At 41.4% G+C, this 6,546-nt stretch overlaps 1 protein-coding gene across 1 annotated transcript in view; it reads right to left on the bottom strand.

Moving 5' to 3' along the window:
- The window catches only part of LOC117746510 (leucine-rich repeat and immunoglobulin-like domain-containing nogo receptor-interacting protein 3), a 27,434-nt gene extending 23,026 nt beyond the window's left edge, over window positions 1-4,408 (bottom strand). Inside the window, 1 exon segment of the mRNA XM_034555691.1 lies at window positions 4,245-4,408. The gene's annotated coding sequence lies outside the window, so the exon portion shown is untranslated.
- Between the last annotated feature and the right edge of the window lie 2,138 nt (window positions 4,409-6,546).

Below are 6,546 nucleotides of genomic sequence, written 5' to 3'. Positions count from 1 at the left end.
ATGTAACCGTAAACAATCAAATAAAGTTTTAAAAAAAATGAATGAAATGTTTCTCTTTTCTCATTTTTAAATGAATCTTTACCGAGCTGAGTAGTCTCTGGTCACAGTGGGGTTGAATTATTTAACAGGAAAACGGGAAAGGCTTTGTATCTCTCCAAGATTTTTGTAATTTGAAATGAAAGATTCAATCATCCCTAAATTCAATATGAGAGTTTATTTGAAAGAGAATGACTCCAGGGACGGTTGTCAGACTAAATGATGACGCAAAGCTGAATTCAAATTTATTATGAGCGTTAGGCGAGAGATACGAGGTGACCTTAAAATTAGACCCAAGCAGACGAGAGAGAGAGACGGAGAGGGAAAGTTAAGGAGGCCGACAGACCGACAGCAACTGTGAGCTGGAGGATGAACTACAGAATCCAAAGAGAAAATGCAGCCGGGAAAGAAAATGAAAGTAAGCATAATGGAAAGCGCAGAATGAAAAAAATAGGGAAAGTGCGAGAGAGAATAATTTATCTTGAGGCAGGGACTAAAATAAATAGAAATGGCTAGAGGAGGAGGAGTTGGTGAAGAAGGTCAGGAGGTCATAATAGAGCAGTGAGACTGCAGAGAAGTCGTAGTTCCAACCTGCTGGTTATTTGCCCTGAGACTTCAATATTGACTGTATCATGCCTTTTATTCCACACTGTACATGTGAGACAGCACCAGCGGCAAAAGCCTAATAACCTTTGTGCATCTGCACTATTAATGGACAGCTTTTCAAAATTTGAATATGGCCTATAGCAATTTAGTGCGATATTTGTTAAAGGTTAAATGTGTGCCAAAAATAATATTCTAAATAAAATATAGTTGTGCTGTTGTTGTGTGTTGTTGTAAACACATCTGTTTGGCACAGTTTCTTGCAAGAATCCCATCATAATATTTTTTAAATATATTTTTCAATGAAAATAATGATGCAAAAGGGATGATTCTCCCTAAAATTGCATATAATATTGCATGTGCATTATCAGACCAAAAATTGTTGAGCCCTGCTTCTCTGGACACGAGCAAAAGCAAGACCATTAAATTCAGTTTGATCGACCACAAGGCTCTGTACTGTAATTCCACAGCTTTCTAATAGTCTTCCACTCAGGACATCTTTTAAGACCCTTGCTAGTGCATTTCTCAAGGTCAACCATCGTGCTCACACATACTTGTGCACACACCAAGATCAAAAGCTCCTTCAACACTCCCACATACCCACGGTCACCTTCCCAATCAAATCCTCTCATTACGCAGCCAATCATAGCTCCTTCGCTTCTCTCATCACACGCTCACATTTTAAGTTGTCTGAGTTTCTGAAGCTCCCACGTCACCTGAACTCGACACTCTGCGGAGGCGTTTATGTCTTAAATGGAAATTCTGGTTCCATACAACCTTTGTCTTATTATTCATTGCTTTGACCATCCATCCTTTTGGTTTTAATAAAACGGTAACTGTTGCTAAAAAGAAGTGAGACGGGGAAAGTCATGAGCACGCACGTGATCAAGCAAGTTTTGATTGAGAATTAACAATGTGGAACTGCCATGTTTAATTACTATCATATATGTTTACAATTGTATTAATTTGCTAATTTTTAGATTTTATTTTATCTGGTAATTTGTTTACTTATAGCTTTAATAATTTATTGTACTACACTGTGCACTGCCGGAGAGTTTGACGCAACAGCATTTAACAAACTTCACCACGTTAGAAAAACAAAGGCGAAACGTAACATTTATGCCCATGTCTGTCCTAAATATCCATCCAAGTTTACAGATGGACTTTATGGTTACATTTTAACCCAATGGACCCCTTTTTAAAGTCCAGTGTTACATATACATATTACATATATAGGTCCATTTAAACATTTGGTGCTCAAATCTATATACAAATAGTACAACAATGCAGAGCTCTGCATTCTCAATGCTACACTGCTTCCTAATCCTATGTAAGCATTTACATGTCTGCCAATGTGTAATCTATGTTATGTCTGGCTTGGACAAGCCCAACAAGCTGTAAACACAACATTTACATTTCCCCATATTAAGTTGTTGTGCAAGCATGTTAGCAAACAGAAGATATAAAGCAACATTATCATTCATTTAGAGTTATGTTTCAGGCTTGATGACATCCTTTTAGCTCTATTGATCTCCACCTGCTGTTGAAAAAAAAATATATGTAGCTGCTAAATACTCCACTGTGTCCATCTGCTGTTTAGTGCTGAGCAGTAGGGCTAGGAATTTAGAGCTTGTCCGTTAAAAACACGGTTGATATGATCGGTGAAACTAAACCAAAACAGTTTAGTAAAACTAAAGAAATGACCCTGATGAAAGTTTTGCAGGAGTTTTGACCTCTGAAGACTTTTTCTCTTGCACCTTGTACTAAAAGTAGTGAAAATGTCACTGTGAATGACACCTTTTACATTACACATCATTTACATGTCAGAGGTCAAATGACTTGTGATCCAATTGCCATAAAGTGGTATCAGATGCGGTTGTATTGGAGTAGTTTTGTATGAGTAGTATGAGTACATGAGCACAGTTGTTGACCTCAGACCCGATAATCGGTACATCTCTACATTCATGTTAGTTCCCCCACATGAGTACAACATTATAACTGACAGGAGTGATGTCCAAAACTACAAAGAAATTACCCAACTTAATAAACATAATAAACCAGAATGTTCCTTCAAGAAGCAGCTGAATGCTTTTATTAATAGAGCAAACACCCTGAGGAAATCCCTCCTCCTCCCTCTGTCTCTTTCTTCACCTTTCTTCCCCTGGGGGGCTGAAAACTATCTGAAAAGACATCAGCAATCAGCGCCTGACAACAGTCGACCGAACATTTTCACATTCTCTAATTTTTCAGTTTTTTTTCTTTCCCTTTGACTGCCCACCTTATTCCCTTGTCGCCTCAGTCTTTTTTTATTTAAACTTAACTTGGATACATGAAGGAGGGAAAGAAATCAGCGGGGAAGAAAAGTTGTAATTGGAGGAAAGTCTTTCCTCTCTCAGATACCAACAGCAAGTTTTCCCATATGCTGCGAGCGATGTGCCAGCTCTGTCTGGGTGTGTTTTTTGTTCTGTTTTCAGGAAGACGAGACCGTGAACAGCGATAAAGTTAGAAACCCAAACAAGTTAATGAGGAGCCGGAAATAATGAGCTGATTGCATGATTAGAGGCGTAATTCTTTGGCTAAAAAAAAACACAGCTATTTCCTATTTACATATCTTTTCTGGATCTGAGTGTAGCAATAATATGAAGTATAGCTGCCGTGTTTAGGCTTTACTGAGGTCACTCTTTGATAAAGTTGGGGCAATGTCCATGAAATCACCACCCAGCCTTCACTTTGATGGAGGAAAAGGCAGACATGAAACTAGCCAGCCATGCTGTCCGGAGGGGCAGAGTCAGGTAAAGGTAATTGCTTAGCAAAAGAAAGAAACAGCAGATAGGATCAGGGGGAAAGGGAGAGAGGTGACAGCCTATAATTGGAAATGGAGAAAGGTGGAAGATGGTGGAAAAAGAGGAATAAATATATATAGAGAGAGAGAGAGAGGGGGTGGGGGTGGGGGGCAGGAAGGTGGGGGAGAGCTGATACACCTCATGCAAACCTGCTGTCATAAGCCATATGCCCTCTGCCACAACATGACATAACGCATGCCCATACACGTCAAGCAGAGCTATACAGTGCAGAAACCGCAACCACACAAGTTATACATTTTCTGATATTGTTGCAGCACACAATTTATGACTGCAAATAACTCACGTACAAAATGTGTGTAATTAACAATGTTACAGCCACAAAAAAACAAGTGTTAAATCAGAGCGACTGTTTAATTTGTCCGGCTGACGTGAAACATGGCAATGTTCCACCAGTGAGGGTTTATTTACATGCATCACTCTGACAGCCTACAAAGCCCATTATGAAATGCCTCCAATGCTATACATTAACGTTATAACGGGATGTAGATGGTAAGAAAGCATGACCAGGCACACACACACACACAGAATCTCTCCTCCTGATCCTCCTTCCTTTGCTGCAAGTATCTAAGGGCAAGTCGGGAGACTTGTCAGGGAGGGTAGTCGTCAACCCTGAAGATCTGCGAGCATGCACTGTTGCGTTTTAAGTGTTTCTGTGCACTATTGGTAAAATCACAGCAACCGTTTTGAGTAAAAGATGTACATACCTGTTTGTATGAGTGTGTGTAGGATAAGTGAACATACCCAGGACTGAAGCGTGGTCCTTGATGCCTCCTCATCTGTCCAGCTGTTCGCGTTTGTGAATCTATTTTTCTCTCCTCTTGGCCCACAAGTTGCCAACAATGCCACACGTGCCAGCTCCTCCAGTGCTCAGTCCGTCTCTGTCTCACTCTCAGACTCTGGCATCAGCAGCTGTACCAAAGCCGCCTCTCATCCCCCTCTTTTCGCTCCTACTCCCTCCCACCCTCCCTCCAGCCGGCAGGCTCGTATATGTACACACCTCCTTTCACTCCTTGTTGGTTATTGTCCCAAAATATGATCCAGGCACTCACGGGAGGGGGGTGCTCATGTGAGATTGTCTTCTCCTTCAAACAATGCTCCTCAGTGGGTCAGAGCGCCCTCCATCTCCCCCGACGTGGACGTGGAATTATAAGAGGGAGGATGGAGAAGGAGCGCGCTGTTGCTGTAGCTGTTGCCTCTGCCTCCTTCAGTGTGAGCGCCTCTATCTCGCTTAGCATGCTTTTCATCTCCCTTTCTCTCTCTCTCCCTACTCCATCTCAGTACCCCCCTCCCTCCCTTTTCTCAGTCACTGTCTATCTGCTGCTGCTCCGGCTGTTTGGATTCACAATTCAGTGGGCTGGCGGGCGAACAGCTTAGGGAGTCTCTCTAATCATGCAGGCATGAAGAAAAACGAACAGACTGAAAGAAGAAATTCAGAAGAGAGGGAGATGATTTGATTTTGAGACTGGAAAAAGTATTGAAACATAATAATTAAATAATAATAATAATAATAATAATAATAACAATAATAATATAAAACTAGTGAAAATAGTCCCCACACACACAGACTATTTTCTCTCGGCTACTGAAATGAGAATCACAACGTTTGGTGGCTACAACAATTTTGTGCTGAAAGGCAGCTTACTATTTACTTACTATTCATAATGTTGCAGGCAACCGTGTTATAAAAGCAATAAGGTACTCGAGGCAGGACTGTATCGTCAATAATGTCCTGTTCAAGGGTTTGCCGGCCCTCCGCTACGCGACCTTTAAAACACCAGTAAGTGTTGTTAACCTTTAAATCTTCTCGGTTTAACAAAGTCGAGAGTGATTTAGCTTTCTGAAAAACAGAAGCTTCTCTCAATGACTTGAATATAATGAATTATACACAAGACACACATCGGTACTAAAAAAATGACAAAGAATAGAAACAATAAAAAGTTCTTAAGAGACATTCAAACATAGATGAAGAACTAGCTTGCCTAATCTACTCCAGCAGGTTTCTCCAGAGTCGACATTGAAGACGGCAAGGGCTCCTCAGGCTCATATTTGGTTAGCATGTCAAAAACTGGGAGACAATCCCATAAGCGGTCATCAGATTGTTCCTGATATAGTATTATGAATATGACATACACAAGAGGTATACAAGCTCAACCAATTGTTATTTGGGAGTGTCATTCTTCAAGTGGGTTTGTTCTGTTTAATCATCTACCCCATTTTGCCTGAAGCATGCAGAGAGAAGGAGCAAACGAGAGAGCGAGAGAGAGAGAGAGAGAGAGAGAGAGAGAAAGAGAGAGAGAAAATAGATATTTTTATTGTTCGGTCCTGTGGCCTTGTCAGGGTGAATCAGATCACAAGAACTGAGGTTCAAACAAACACACAAACACACACACACACACACACACACGCACACACACGCACACACACACACACACACACACACACACACACACACTGTTCTAGCCTGACTGACTGCCCCCGAGGTCAGTTAACAGATCATCGCAGGAAAGAAGGATTCTGGCCTGCAACCCTTAGGTCAGGTGTCATGATGTCTGGTGGAGGCCAAGTCCAGCAAACACCTACCAGTCCCACCTCTGAGACCCCCCCACAAACATACTACATCTCATGTGTTTCCTCTGCCGAAGCCTCAGTGTGTCCACACATTTAGCGGTCGGGTCCCAATAATGTATCTTCTCACTAACCTACACTCAGTTTATAATCTCAGTGCAACATTCAATACTACATCAGAATAAAAAAACATCTTCTGTCCAAGAGCAGCAGCCTCTACTCTCCACTGACAAAGACTAAAAAAGACTATCGCACATTATCGCACCGGCCCACCCACCGATACACACACACACACGCACACACACACACTCATTACTTACTACACACTTTACTATTATATTGTACATACTTCAGTAGTACACATACCGCTATGCTGCGATATGCAATACCAAAATCATCACTTCGAAACAATCCCCTGCCAGCATATCTCAATACCGACACTGTAATGTATAAAGTGAACATGCACAGTGACTTCATA

This window comes from Cyclopterus lumpus, chromosome 17 (genome assembly GCF_009769545.1).
Source record: "Cyclopterus lumpus isolate fCycLum1 chromosome 17, fCycLum1.pri, whole genome shotgun sequence".
Lineage (NCBI taxonomy): Eukaryota > Metazoa > Chordata > Actinopteri > Perciformes > Cyclopteridae > Cyclopterus > Cyclopterus lumpus.
Note: the sequence above shows the minus strand (reverse complement) of the source record. Positions and strands in the feature narration are given on the sequence as shown.